Source organism: Schistocerca piceifrons, chromosome 7 (genome assembly GCF_021461385.2).
Source record: "Schistocerca piceifrons isolate TAMUIC-IGC-003096 chromosome 7, iqSchPice1.1, whole genome shotgun sequence".
NCBI classification, from domain to species: Eukaryota; Metazoa; Arthropoda; class Insecta; order Orthoptera; family Acrididae; genus Schistocerca; species Schistocerca piceifrons.
Window position 1 is genome coordinate 116,812,541 of NC_060144.1, and position 16,226 is coordinate 116,828,766.

General features: G+C 45.2%; 1 protein-coding gene across 1 annotated transcript in view; it reads left to right on the top strand.

The window, feature by feature from the left end:
* The window catches only part of LOC124805491, a 139,741-nt gene that overhangs the window by 65,157 nt on the left and 58,358 nt on the right, over window positions 1-16,226 (top strand). The window lies entirely within an intron of this gene.

Genomic DNA, 16,226 nt, shown 5'->3' on the forward strand with positions numbered 1-16,226 from the left:
GGAGGGCTGCAAGCCCCAGCATTGCAGTTACCTTCATGTTCAGTGCATCCATAAAGTCCGTATAATTCCTAGATATCAATTCATTGTATCAACCATTGTCTGCATATACTTCATCACCTGGTGGGTCATAATCCATCAACATAAAAGTTACAGTAATTGTGGTACACTAGAAAATTATTCCCTACAACCTTTTCACCATAATGTTTCCTTCCGTGTCTGATGTAAACTGTCATCCTAGTTGCCAACTGAAGCTTGACGTTGCTACTAGTTGTTAGCCCTTAGTACTGTGTGACAAACTTTTTTGTTTTGTCCTTTAGGGTATACAGGCTTACCCATTGCCCTACACTATATTGTGTTAATTTTCCTGTGTGTGTTTCTCCACTAACACTTTACATTCCAGGGTGTTGGTGTTTGGCCACTACACACACCTCCATACTTCCCTAAGCATCTTGGTGAAATTTGTAACCGACTCCCCATCCTTTCCAACTTTTGGTTTGACCATATCAAATGGCTAAGGTATATTCCTCTCATGTTGTTGTTGTGGTCTTCAGTCCTGAGACTGGTTTGATGCAGCTCTCCATGCTACTCTATCCTGTGCAAGCTTTTTCATCTCCCAGTACCTACTGCAACCTACATCCTTCTGAATCTGCTCAGTGTATTCATCTTTTGGTCTCCCTCTACGATTTTTACCCTCCACGCTGCCCTCCAATACTAAATTGGTGATCCCTTGATGCCTCAGAACATGTCCTACCAACCGATCCCTTCTTCTGGTCAAGTTATGCCACAAACTTCTCTTCTCCCCAATCCTATTCAATACTTCCTCATTAGTTATGTGATCTACCCATCTGATCTTCAGCATTCTTCTGTAGCACCAAATTTCAAAAGCTTCTATTCTCTTCTTGTCCAAACTATTTATCGTCCATGTTTCACTTCCAAACGTGGCTACACTCCATACGAATACTTTCAGAAATGACTTCCTGACACTTAAATCAATACTGGATGTTAACAAATTTCTCTTCTTCAGAAACGCTTTCCTTGCCATTGCCAGCCTACATTTTATATCCTCTCTACTTCGACCATCATCAGTTATTTTGCTCCCCAAATAGCAAAACTCCTTTACTACTTTAAGTGCCTCATTTCCTAATCTAATTCCCTCAGCATCACCCGACTTAATTAGACTACATTCCATTATCCTTGTTTTGCTTTTGTTGATGTTCATCTTATATCCTCCTTTCAAGACACTGTCCGTTCCATTCAACTGCTCTTCCAAGTCCTTTGCTGTCTCTGACAGAATTACAATGTCATCGGCGAACCTCAAAGTTTTTATTTCTTCTCCATGAATTTTAATACCTACTCCGAATTTTTCTTTTGTTTCCTTTACTGCTTGCTCAATATACAGATTGAACAACATCGGGGAGAGGCTACAACTCTGTCTTACTCCCTTCCCAACCACTGCTTCCCTTTCATGTCCCTCGACTCTTATAACTGCCATCTGGTTTCTGTACAAATTGTAAATAGCCTTTCGCTCCCTGTATTTTACCCCTGCCACCTTCAGAATTTGAAAGGGAGTATTCCAGTCAACATTGTCAAAAGCTTTCTCTAAGTCTACAAATGCTAGAAACGTAGGTTTGCCTTTTCTTAATCTTTCTTCTAAGATAAGTCGTAAGGTCAGTATTGCCTCACGTGTTCCAGTGTTTCTACGGAATCCAAACTGATCTTCCCCGAGGTTGACTTCTACTAGTTTTTCCATTCGTCTGTAAATAATTCGTGTTAGTATTTTGCAGCTGTGACTTATTAAACTGATAGTTCGGTAATTTTCACATCTGTCAAGACCTGCTTTCTTTGGGATTGGAATTATTATGTTCTTCTTCAAGTCCTCTCATACATCACCTTATAGAGGGGCAGCATACTACTAGTGTGAACCTTCAGGCTCTATGTGCTATCATAAATAATAAATATGCATCCCAGTAATTCTGATGAGAATTTACATAGTAACTCAACATCCTACCAGTAGTACTGCGCACACTATATTCTCCCATTAGTTTGTGGGTGCAGAGCAATCTATCAAATGACATTGTTATTTCATAAAGTCTCACATGAAATTGGTCCTTTGGTCAGTGAATATTATTTCAGGCAAACCAAATCTGAGCAACCAGTTGTTGGCCACTGCTTGCACCACCACAGCTGCCTCCTAATTTGGAATGGCAGTGATCTCCAGATACCAAGAGAAGTGGTTGATGATCATTAAGATGGCAGTTTCCTTCTGGAATCCAATTAAATGGACCTAGGGTATCCATTCCCAAAATTTCCGAGGTTTTAGTAACCTTTCCTAACTTTTGTAATAGTGACTGCTTAAAGTTCATGCCCGCTCATATTGCACTCTGTACACCATTATTTATGTATTGGTTTATGTTTGCTTTCACCCCTTCTACCTCCCCCCTGCGGGTCCGGGGATTAGAATAGGCCCGCGGTATTCCTGCCTGTCGTAAGAGGCGACTAAAAGGAGTCCATCCCCCTCACGGGGGTAGTTAGTGCCTGCGTCCGGAGACGGACGGTTCCACGACCTATAATCGTGGTCTTTTTGGTTTTTCACTTCTCGTTTCTTCCTTCCTTTTGTTGGTTCCTTTCTTTGCTCTTCTCCACCTCACTGTCTTCCTTACTCTTTCCCTTGACTTCTCCTTGCCTTCTCATTGCCTTTTTCTCCTTGCCTTCTCATTGCCTTTTTCTCCTTGCCTTCTCATTGCCTTCTTCTCCTTGCTTTCTCATTGCCTTCTTCTCCTTGCCTTCTCTGGTCTCCGCCTCGGCGTTTGAGACAGTCTGTCCTCTTTCTCCCTCTCTCTCTTCTTTTTCCTCTTCTTCCTTCCTCCCTGTGCGTGCCTGAAGGCCGACCCACACGTTCGCACGCGTAGCCGGTGACGGGGTAACGCGTAAGTCCCCGCCCTGGGTAGACACGTAAGGCATGTGCGTACCCCCTGGTAAAGGCCAGGCCCGGGGAGGGGTGATTGCCTGAGCTGATACCTTCTGACCATGCCGATTGGTCCCTCCGTCTGTTTCTCGGGAGGTGTGACCTGAGGTGTAAACATTCACCTAAGGCGGGAGTGCCCTCTGAGAGGGTCCCCACAAGGAAGGAGCGCGCCATCGGAGACGCTGGCAATCATGGGGGATTCCTCCGCAATGGATTCTACTCCATCTCTTTCGACTTCGACCCAAAAACGGAAACGTGACCAGCCAACAGTGACAAAAGTACTACCGCCTGCCCCACAGTTCCTCGTAGTTTCTCGATCTGAGGACGGAAAGGATTTTTCCTCTGTCAACCCTTTCGTTATTCAGAAGGGCGTAGATGCCATAGCCGGATCTGTCAAATCTTGTACCAGGTTGCGTAACGGCACCTTATTACTAGAAACTGAGAGTGCCTTTCAGGCACAAAAACTGCTTCGGGCCACCCTCCTGTACACGTTCCCTGTCCGGGTGGAGGCCCACCGAACTTTGAATTCGTCTCGAGGTGTAGTCTATACTAGCTCCCTCGACGGATTGACTGACGAGGAGCTTCAATCATTCCTCGCTGAGCAGGGCGTGACAGCTGTCCATAGGGTCATGAAAAAGGTCAACAATGACCTTGTACCGACCCGGACAATTTTCTTGACCTTCGATAGTGTTAAGCTGCCATCGCGCATCAAGGCGGGCTACGAGGTTATTTCTGTTCGCCCCTATGTCCCGACACCTACGCGCTGCTACCAGTGTCAGCGTTTCAATCACACTCGACAGTCTTGTTCCAATGCGGCTAAATGTGTCACTTGTGGCAGGGATGCCCATGAGGGTGACTGTCCACCTCCGTCTCCTCGTTGTGTGAACTGTCAAGGTGACCATGCCACCTCCTCCCGCGACTGTCCTGTCTATAAGGAAGAACGCTGTATCCAAGAAATTCGGGTCAAAGAGAAAGTGTCCACCTCGGCTGCTCGCAAGCTATTGGCTAGTAGGAAGCCCACGCTGCTCCCAGCGGGGAAATACAGTACTGTCCTCGCCTCTCCTCGTACTACCCGGGAGGTAGCAACCCAGACATGCGATCTGACCTTCAGCACCACGGTCGTCCGTTCGGCCAGTGCTAAGACGTCTCCTCTTCCTCCCATCACCCCACAGACACGAGCACCTTCCTCAGCTTCTGCTAAGACGAAGGCATCGAAGTCAGATGCACGGGCCTTCAAGAAGGAACCATCCCGTGCAGACTTCCTCCGTACCTCGACCTCCCAGCCTTCGGCCGGTACTTCCACTACACGTCCTTCCAAAAAGGCGCATAGGAAGCACAGTTCTCCTTCTCCGCCACGGCGCATTTCTTCTCCTGCGCCACCTAGCGGTTGCCGCCCCAGGCCGTCATCCGTTTCGCCTGGCCGCACCGCTGGTAGCTGTACATCTGGCTGTTCACTGGCGGAGGAAGCTCCCCCTCCCGGCCATCCTCCCGAGATGGCCGATGACCCTATAGACCCTATGGACGATGACTGTCCGCCTACTGATAGCGGCGGCAGTGCTCGCTCGAAGCCAGGCCCTAAGCGGCCTTCGAGGTGACCACTTCTCTCATCTTCCTTTTCTTACGATGGCACTTATTCACTGGAATATTCGCAGCATTCGCTCCAACCGAGATGACTTGAAGTTGCTGCTCCGCTTGCACCGTCCGCTCGTCGTAGCCCTCCAGGAAACGAAGCTACGCCCATGCGATCAAATTGCCTTGGCACACTACACCTCTGTGCGTTTTGACCTACCCCCTGTGGTAGGTATCCCAGCTCATGGAGGGGTTATGTTGCTGGTCCGGGATGATATTTACTACGATCCCATCACGTTGCACACCGGCCTGCAGGCAGTTGCCATCCGCATTACTCTCCCCACTTTTACGTTTTCCTTTTGTACCGTTTACACTCCATCGTCATCTGCCGTTACCAGGGCAGACGTGATGCAACTTATTGCTCAGCTACCTGCACCATTTTTGTTAACTGGAGACTTCAATGCCCACCATCCCCTTTGGGGCTCTCCAGCATCCTGCCCGAGGGGCTCCTTGTTAGCAGACCTTTTCAACCAGCTCGATCTTGTCTGCCTCAATACTGGCGCCCCTACTTTTCTTTCGGACACATCTCACACCTATTCCCATTTAGACCTCTCTATATGTACTCCCCAACTTGCACGCCGGTTTGAGTGGTATGCACTTTCTGATACATATTCGAGCGACCACTTCCCGTGTGTTATCCATCTCCTGCAGCATACCCCCTCTCCGTGCTTCTCTAATTGGACCATCTCCAAGGCAGACTGGGGGCTCTTCTCTTCCAGGGCGACCTTTCAGGATCAAACCTTTACAAGCTGCGATCGTCAGGTCGCACACCTCACGGAAGTCATTCTCGCTGCTGCTGAATATTCCATCCCTCACCCTCCTTCTCCACGTCGCGTACCGGTCCCCTGGTGGACCGCAGCATGTAGAGACGCTTTACGTGCTCGTCGACGTGCTTTACGCACGTTTAAACGCCACCCTACAGTGGCGAATTGTATCAATTATAAAGATTACGTGCTCAGTGTCGTCGTATTATCAAAGAAAGGAAGAAAGCCAGCTGGGCTGCTTTCTCAAGCACCTTCAACAGTTTTACTCCTTCTTCTGTTGTCTGGAGTAGCCTACGCCGGCTATCTGGCACTAAGGTCCACTCACCAGTTTCTGGCTTGAAGGTCGCGAATGACGTCCTTGTGGCCCCTGAGGCTGTCTCCAATGCCTTCGGCCGCTTTTTCGCAGAGGTTTCGAGCTCCGCTCATTACCACCCTGCCTTCCTCCCCCGCAAACAGGCAGAGGAGGCTAGGCCACCTAACTTCCGCTCCTCGAATTGTGAAAGTTATAATGCCCCATTCACCATGCAGGAACTCGAAAACGCACTTGGCCGATCACGGTCCTCTGCTCCAGGGCCAGATTCTATTCATATTCAGATGCTGAAGAACCTTTCTCCTGCGGGTAAAGGTTTTCTTCTTCGTACATACAATCGCATCTGGATTGAGGGACATGTTCCCGCATGCTGGCGCGAGTCTATTGTTGTCCCGATTCCTAAGCCGGGGAAGGACAAGCACTTGCCTTCCAGTTATCGACCTATCTCGCTTACCAGCTGTGTCTGTAAAGTGATGGAGCGCATGGTTAACTCTCGATTGGTTTGGCTGCTCGAGTCTCGACGCCTACTTACCAATGTACAATGTGGATTTCGTAGGCGCCGCTCTGCTGTTGACCATCTGGTTACCTTATCGACCTTCATTATGAATAACTTCTTGCGGAAGCGCCCGACCGCGGCTGTGTTCTTTGATTTGGAGAAGGCTTACGACACCTGTTGGAAGGCGGGCATTCTCCGCACCATGCATACATGGGGCCTTCGCGGTCGCCTCCCTCTTTTTATTCGTTCCTTTTTAATGGATCGACAGTTCAGGGTACGTGTGGGTTCTGTCCTGTCCGACACCTTTCGCCAGGAGAATGGGGTGCCACAGGGCTCAGTTTTGAGCGTCGCTCTCTTCGCCATCGCGATCAATCCAATAATGGATTGCCTCCCAGCTGATGTATCAGGCTCCCTTTTCGTGAACGATTTTACCATCTATTGCAGCGCGCAGTGTACACGTGTCCTGGAGCGCTGTCTTCAGCGTTCTCTTGACCGTCTTTACTCCTGGAGTGTCGCCAATGGCTTCCGTTTTTCTGCCGAGAAGACGGTCTGTATTAACTTCTGGCGCTACAGAGAGTTTCTCCCACCGTCCTTACGACTCGGTCCTGTTGCTCTCCCAATCGTGGAGACAACCAAATTTTTAGGCCTTACATTTGACAGGAAACTTAGCTGGTCTCCACATGTGTCATATTTGGCCGCCCGTTGTACCCGTTCTTTAAATGTCCTCCGTGTTCTCAGTGGTCTGTCGTGGGGAGCGGATCGAACCGTCCTACTTCGTCTATATCGGTCGATCGTCCGCTCCAAGCTGGATTATGGGAGCTTCGTATACTCCTCTGCACGGCCATCCATCTTACGCCGCCTCAACTCCATACAACATCGGGGTTTGCGACTTGCGATCGGAGCATTTTATACCAGTCCCGTAGAGAGTCTTCATGCTGACGCTGCCGAATTGCCACTCACCTACCGGCGCGATATACTGCTTTGTCGGTATGCCTGTCGGCTACTGTCAATGCCCGACCATCCGTCTTATCGTTCCTTTTTTGACGACTCTCTTGACCGTCAATACGGGTTGTATGTCTCTGCCCTGCTACCCCCTGGCGTTCGCTTTCGTCGCCTCCTTCAACACCTTAATTTTTCACTCCCTGCAACCTTTCGAGTGGGCGAGAGCCGCACGCCACCTTGGCTTCAGGCTCAGGTCCGCGTTCACCTCGACCTCAGCTCGCTCCCAAAAGAGGTCACCCCCGGTTTGGTCTACCACTCCCGTTTTTTGGAACTTCGTTCGAAGTTCATCGACATGACTTTCATTTATACAGATGGCTCTAAGACCAATGACGGGGTCGGGTGTTCCTTTATTGTCGAGGCACAAAGTTTCAAATACCGGCTCCATGGCCATTGTTCGGTCTTCACAGCTGAGCTCTTTGCCCTCTACCAGGCTGTTCTTTACATCTGCCGCCACCAACATTCTGCTTATGTCATCTGCTCAGATTCCCTGAGCGCCATCCAGAGCCTCAGTGATCCGTACCCGGTTCACCCTTTCGTCCACCGGATCCAACGCTCTCTTCAGCAGCTGGTGGACGTCGGTTCTCCAGTTAGCTTTATGTGGGTTCCTGGCCATGTCGGTATCCCCGGGAACGAAGCTGCAGATGCCGCGGCCAAGGCTGCGGTCCTCCAGCCTCGGACAGCTTCTTGTTGCGTCCCTTCGTCCGATTTTAGCAGGGTGATTTGTCGGCGCATCTTATCTCTGTGGCATGCCGACTGGGCTGCACTTACCGACAACAAGCTTCGGGCCTTAAAACCTCTTCCCGTGGCTTGGACGTCCTCCTCACGCCCTTCTCGGTGGGAGGAGGTCGTTTTAGCCCGGTTAAGAATTGGACACTGCCGGTTCAGCCATCGCCATCTGCTGACGGCTGCGCCGGCGCCGTTCTGCCCATGTGGGCACTTGCTGATGGTTAGACACATTTTAATGTCCTGTCCAGATCTTAACACACTGCGCCTCGATCTTAACCTGCCAAATACTTTCGAAGCCATTTTAGCGGATGACCCACGAGCAGCTGCTCGTGTTCTTCGTTTTATCAATTTGACAAACCTCGCTAAGGACATTTGATGATGCTGTTTTTTAATCCTATGCCTGTCAGTCTGTCTTTTATCGTGTTTTCCCTTTTAGTTGTTGTGGTCAACTTGTGCCTTGCGGTGCATTCTTAGAGTAGTCAGGGCGCTAATGACCATTGAAGTTGTGCGCCCTAAAACCACCAAAAAAAAAAAAAAAAAAAACCTCTTCTACCTGTACTTTTCCACTACCCTCTGGTTTGTTACCTTATGATCTCCTTGCCCAGCATGTGTGTCCTTTAGTACTTGTCTCTTCAACTTAGCTGCCACCACCACGTGAGGCCCCAACCTAGGTAACTTACATAACAGACCGTCATACATGCTGAACGCAGCTGCATCCATGGACACCTTCCAGTTAGCATCAGTGGCATGTGCTGCTTGCCACTCAGCAAGGCCATGACACAGTGCTTCTACTACTGCTACCTTTCACCTCAAGCTATCTTTGTTTAGATGCTGGCTTATGTGAAACTTAATAATCAAATTCAACTGTCATGAAGCCCTCCTAGTGATCCTACTAGAGGAATCCTTTAGCCCTAACAACTACTTCAGAACTGCATTGTCAGTTACAATGTAGAATTTCTTTCCATACAAATAACATCTAAAATATGTCACTCCATATATTAAGTAGGGCATTTCTTTTTCCATTGTGGAATAGTTCCTTTCCTCCTCATCCCATTGTCATGAAGCATAAGCCACAGGTTACTCCTCATCCTCTACCACATGACTTAAAATACACCCCACAGGCTGATTGGATGTATCACAACCATACAAACTATTTATGATAGTCTGGGAAAATCAACACTGGGCTCTAAGTCAAAGCTTTCTTTAACCCCTTGAATGCGACCTGACACTCCTTTTTCCAAATGAATTTCCTACCTCTCTTTAGTGGTTGTGTGTCTGATTACACAACATGTGTAAACCCTTTCACAAATATCCTATAATAATTGGTGAGCCTAAAAAAAAGTAGCTCCTTATGTGACCACAAAATTCTGTACTACTTAACCGGAAAATCCTGTAGTGCTTGTACCAACCTCGTGTCTTTATCCCTTCTTGACAAAGTGTGTGCCCAAAGTAACCAACTTTCATCAAGGCAAAATGACACTTCTCCACACTCAAAGCCAGATGTGTGGCATGTAACTTTTTAAAAAATTTCTCTCAACCAATGCACATGCTCCCTCATATCCCTCGAGTACAGAATTATATCACTACACCAAGGTTTCAGCCCCATCAGTACCCCATCCAACAGTCATTGAAATGTTGCTGGTGCATTCTTTAATCCCAATCTGGTCCTGCTAATGATGCTGGGAGATAGAAAATGCTGTCTTCAGCCAGTCCTCTGGAACCACTTCCAACATATGGTGCCCACTCCTTAAATCCATGGTAGAGAAGTATTGGCAGTGTCCCAGGTTATCAAGGGTCTCAGTGGTATTGGATATTGGGTACACATCTGTTACTGTTTTACTATTGGGTAGCAATATTCACAGCTAAATCTGTACTTCATGAAACCATCTGCCAACTTTTTGGCACAACCATAATGGCAGCCCCCCATGGACTATTGCTCCCCTCTACTACTCTATCAGTTAAATGTTTGTTATTGAAATCCTCATGATTGGCTATAAATGCTGAGGTATACAGTATGGTTGTTGATATACTGGTGCTTCATTCCTGTGTTGGTACCTGATACTGCGTGACAGGTGTTGCTGGTAATGGACCCTGAGAATAAAATAAATTCTTGAGCTCCAGTAGCGGTGTCTCCATTGGCACCCTTTCTGTTCTTTCCAGGTGCTTGACCTTCTTACATAATGCAATTTTACTGGTTGCCTGTGTCTAGTCATAGTCCACATTTGGCACATCCCAATCATCCTCCACTAAGATGGAGCTGGAGCACTTTTATTTGCAGTTTAACTAGCTTGCCCCTTCTGACAGATGAACCTTGCAATGTACTTCACTGGCAACTGTTTCCCCCAGTTAGAATGTTGTCGTGCTAAACTCCACCGTACATCACCTAAGGTCAATTTTGACATGGTGTTCCAACAGAAAATATAAGTCTAGGATCATACAGTAACCTTTGCTTACTCAAGGCACTACTTCCATATACTGCTTAAACTGAACCAACCCAACGTGAAAATTTAATATCATTCAACCTAATTATTTCACATTACTGTATCCCACCATAAGCAATCAGTAGCATGGTGGGTTCATTCGCTTCAGACCTATGAGATCCAGATCTTCCATTGATACAAGCATCCCTGTGTCCTACAAAAACTTGATGTTCTCTGCTTCCCACAATTCCTCCTATATCACACATCACGTCTGCAAACAAATCTGCAGCACTGAACAGGAATGCTGCTCTGCAGACTTGTGGTACCCTCTGGTGTTTAATGCCTGTCCATGGCCCTCCTGTGCATTCCCACCATATCATTACTTCTGTAACCTCATTCATGGTGTCCATCCACACAATTTTTATCCCACTGAGGCTGCCAACATGTCCTGGATTTACCTCAAACCGTCCACACCTATAACATCTTACATTAGAGGAAAACGCCCCTTGCAATTGCATACTTCTATTTCCATGTCAATTTCTTCAAACTATGAAGCCAACATGACAATGCATGTAGGTGTCTTGGGGTACCTGTCCAAACCCTTTTTGACGTATCGTGTGGTAGGCCCCTCGGGAAGGTGTCTAGTATGCTATGTTCAACTTCTTGGAGTGTAATCATATTCGTCTCATCGCTGTCCCCCAAGTCGTATATCTACACATTAATTTTGCATATCCTATCCACAAAACATTCTATTGTCTCACCATGCCTCTTACTAACTCGTATGTGACACGTGTGGAAAAACCTAAAGCCATTTTTTATTTTATACTGTTGTGGGACACCTTGTTTCAAATGTCTGTGCACTCCCAACCCCTCTCTATATCTGACAAAGGTTTTTCCTTCCCTGCCAACTGGGATTTGTTATGTGCAAAGTTTGCTGGTCACTCTGTCACTCCCAAAAAGACATTAAATCCTTGACTCACTTGCCAGAAAAGGGAGTTATTAAATAGATGTTGACTAGTTCTATAAAAGGATTAGTTCATTTGATTGCCACTAACTGCTCATCCCTTTCTGCAATTTGTCCTAGTAACTGAGTCTTCTCCATCCTCGACTGTGCTACTTCATTAAGTGAAAACTGCAACACTTCTCACTGGGGTGAAAACTGCAATACTTCTCACTGGGGCAAAACCCAGTGTCCCAGACTCTGTCATTGTGCAATCTTTATCGCTAGTACGTAACTTAGTATAATACAGTACTTTTCAATCAACAGTAAAACACACACACACACACACACACACACACACACACACACACACACTTATAAAAAGTTTCTACTCTATTCCTTAATCATGAGTCACATTGACTCAATGCATTTACCTTGCCATATGGCCATAACTGTCACAAGTAAAATATTCTAGTGCCACTTATCAGCACACAAGTGAGGTGAGGTGGGAACAAGTGTACACTAATAATGTATAATTCCATTCTTGCTTTCAGTCTTTTATTTGATGAATGTATTTCAGTTCCATGGGGAAAATGTAGCTCATTAAGTAACTATAATAGTTTTCCTAAATTGTCGATAAATTGTAGCATGCTCTTTGCCACAGATTTTTTTCTGTCACAGATATATCTCCAACTTTGCACGGGATCATAAACTGGATTTAAGTAATTGAACTTTGTGATCTTTGTACACCATGAACTCTAGGGGTGCTTACATCATAATGAATGCCAGATGCCGAGATAAAGAATTTTCTCCCTTGTAAATGTGTCATCTACTACACTGAAACTTCAGTGCATGACTCAACTTCAGATATCACTGGCTACCACTCCTTTATATCTAAATTAGTTTCTTTACATCATGAGGTTCGTCGTCGTTTAAAAGGTGTCTAGATTTTATTACAGCCGCTTGATCAATATTCTTTAAACCATCTGTTACTTTTCTTCATTTCAACAATGATCGGAGAGGAAAAGTATGTTATTTTGGCTTTACATATAGCACTACCTTTGTTTTTCTATAAATAAGACTTCTGGCTTCAGACATTTTGAATGGTATTTTCTTCTTCATTAATCTATTAACAGCGCCCTTGAAATCGTGCACATGCTAGTCATTGCCCAAAACTATACAGATGTCATGGTGGCTCAGAACTTCATGATAGTATGATGGTAAGGTTATGGTTTCAAGTTCCCTGAATTCCTTCTAAATACTCTACCAGTGGGCATAACTGTGATCCTGATTGGGAAGTAATGAGCTATTTTGTCAAAAACTTTTAGTTGTTTCGCATAATCTTAATATCACTGATTCATGATATTGTTTTTATTTTGCGACCCACAAGAATCAGAGAAAACGTGCACTGTGAGAGAGCTTTTTCTTTTTTTAAGAAACTTCTTTTCTAGATTTGATGAAAAGCATCTACCAGCAGATGCTGTTCCATTTGCTCCATGTCCCATTATAGTGAAATTTTTTATGTGTTGTAACTAAATGAATGATCTGTGTGTAATGTAATTGTAACTTGTTGTCTGAAGATGTCTTTTAAACAGATAATTGTGTTTATTTTTATCACAGATCTTCGTGCAATGTTTTAAAATGCAATATGTTAACAAAGACTTATTACACCAACACTTCGTTATGCTAAATAATTGATTATAATTACTTCTCTTTTACTGAAGTTACATTATCGTGCACATACGTTATTGTACACCAAAGCAAACATAACATAGGAACATGACCTATTTTGGTCTCATGGGTTGAAACTTCAGGGTTTGTATGTATATGTATTTATTAGTAGCAGATTGATTTGTTAATTTTGATTTCGTGAACCATATTTAGTTTCAACTTTCTTTGTAATGGTGCCTACGTGGGAAATAACGTACTAGATATTTGTAGCCCAGTATGACAAAATTTGCATCAGAAAATGGAATTGATGATTGAGGTAGGTTTTGCTTTCATAAATGCATAAACTAAATACATTAGCTCAATAATATCCAGGCTAGAAAAGCAATAACTACCAAAAAACAGTTGTACCAACCATAATGCCGGGCAACATTAGGGTAAGATCATAATTAATGAAACTTTTAATAATTGCAGGAAAGGACTCAATTGTTCTACAAATGAAAGATGGTTTCAGTAGTAAAAAATTAACATTTTGCATTCTGAAAAAAAGTAGATAAGTGAACAGTTATTACACTTATTACAGACCTCTTAATATAACAACAAAAACAATCAATTATTGATAAAATCATTTAATTGGATGGATAAAAAATCTACTCACCAAGTGGCGGCAGAACACACACATAAAACTGTTGTAATTGGCAGTTTCGGAACCAGTGGCACCTTCTTCAGGAAGAAGGGTGAAGGAAAAGGACTAGAGAAAAGGTCTAGGAAAAGGGGTAGATTTTGGGAAAGTCACCCAGAACCACGGGTCAGGTGAGACTTCCCATACAGGATGAGAAGGAAAGACTGATTGTTAGGGACTGCATCAGATGAGATTTGAAAACCTGAGAGCTTAAAGGTGGAAGACGGGATAATATGCAAGACAGAGATTACTACTAAAACATCATGTACGAGTTGAAAGGACTGAGAAGCTAAGTGCATTGTACATAACAGAGGTGGAAGGGGGTGGTGAAAAATAGACGGGAAAGACAATGAAAGATGTAGGAAACTAAAACAGAGGGAAGCAAAGAGTAGTTGCAGTGAAGAAAAGCTGAGACTCAAGAAATTAATGTACATTACGGCCAGGTGGGTGGCAAAAACCAAGGTCATGTTGTAGTCCTAGTTCCCACTTGCGGAGTTCTGAGTAACAGGTGTCTGGGGGAAGAATCCAGATGGCACATGTCATGAAACAGGCGCCGAGGTCACGAATGTCATGTTGTAGAGTGTGCTCTGCAACAGGATATTGCAAGTTGCCAGTATATACCCTATGCCCATTCATCCTAATTGTTAATTTTGGGGTAGTCATGCCAATGTAGAAGACTGAACAGTGTTTACATAATATCTGGTAAATGACATGTCGTTTCACAGGTGGTTCTCTCTTTGATGGTATATGTTTGGCCAGTTACAGGGCTATTGTAGCTGGTGGTAGGTGGGTGCATAGGGCAAGTCTTGCAGAAGGGATTGTCACAGAGGTAGGAGCCATAGGGTAGGGAGACAGGTGCAGAAGGAGCATAGGGTCTGACAAGAGTATAGCGGAGATTGGGAGGTCGATGGAAAGCTATTCTAGGTGTAGTGGGCAAAATTGCAGACAGAATGGATCTCATTACAGGACATTATTTTAGGAAATCTTCTGATCTGCCTGCTGCTGGACATTTCCTCAGTCATCGCCCACCTGATTCCAAACCTATGACATCCTTCCTACTCATCTTAATCAACTTTATACTTACCGACAGCTTCTTCACTTTTTTTATATATATATATTTTTTTTTTAGGGGCAGACACACAAACGTATCAGGGAATCAGGGATATGGCCGTGGGAACCAGAAAGGCACCCTCCTTTGTCAACCTTTCCATGGGTTGCTTGGAAGAGGCTTTCCTGAGATCCATAAGTCTTCAGCCCCTGGTTTGGTTTAAATACAGTGATGACATCTTTACCATATGGACTCATGGTGAAGGTGACCTGCTAAAATTCCTAGAATCTCTGAATACCTTCTCCCAATTAAATTTCACATGGTCCTATCCCGAATCCCATGCCACTTTCTTTGATGTTGATCTCATTCTCACTGAAGGCCAGCTATACACCTCCGTCCACATTAGTCCTACCAACAAACAACAGTACTTACATTGTGGCAGTTGCTATCTTTTCGATGTCAAACGTTCCTTCCCATACAGCCCCGGCATCTGAGGCAAATGTATTTGTTCGAATGCAGACTCTTTCAAGCAGTATACCACCATTCTCACCTCAGCCTTCTATGCACTACCCCACCAGCCTAGCTAAAAAGCAGATTTCCTGGCCATCACATCCAATCCTGGTACTGCTGATCCTCCTCAAAACAGTGTCAGAGCATACCATTGTTGACTCAGTATTATCCTGATCTGCAATGTGTCAATCAGCTACTTTGACAGGGCCACGATTTCTTAAAATCATGCCCTGAAATGAGATGCATTCTGTGTGCAATTTTGCCTACCACATCTAGAATAGCTTTCTGTCACCCTCCCAATCTCCTCAATCTCCTTGTCAGACCCTATGCTCCTTCTATACCCATCTCCCTACCCTATGGCTCCTACCCTTGTGACTACCCCACTGCAAGACTTGCCCTATGCACCCTCCTACAACCACCTGTAATAGCCCTGTAACAGGCAAAGCATATACTATCAAAGGGAGAGCTACCTGCGAAACTACACGTCATATACCAGCTATTATATAAACACTGTTCAGCCTTCTACATCATCATGACTACTACCAAATTATCGGTTAGGATGAATGGGCGTAGGTCGAGGGTATATACTGGCAACTCGAAATATTCTGTTGCAGAGCATGCTCTACAACATGACCTTCGTGAACTCGGCACGTGTTTCACCACATGTGCCTTCTGGATTCCTCCCCCAGACACCAGTTCCTCAGAATTCTGCAGGTGGGAACTAGCGCTGCAACATGTCCTTGGTTCTCGCGACCCACCTGGCCTTAATTTACATTAATTCCTTCTTTCTTCATTGTAACTACTACCTGCTTCACTCCATTGTCTTTCCTGTCTTTTGCGCTGCCCCCTCCCACCTCCATTACATACAATGCACATAGCTTCTCAGTCTTATTAACTCGTGCATGACATTTTAGTAGTAACCTCTGTCTTGCATATTACCCTCTCTTCCACCTTTAAGCTCTCAGGTTTTCAAATCTCATCCGATGCAGTTCCCAACAATCAGTCTTTCCTTCTTATCCTGTATGGTAAGTCTCCCCTGACCCATGGTTCTGGGTGACATTCCCAA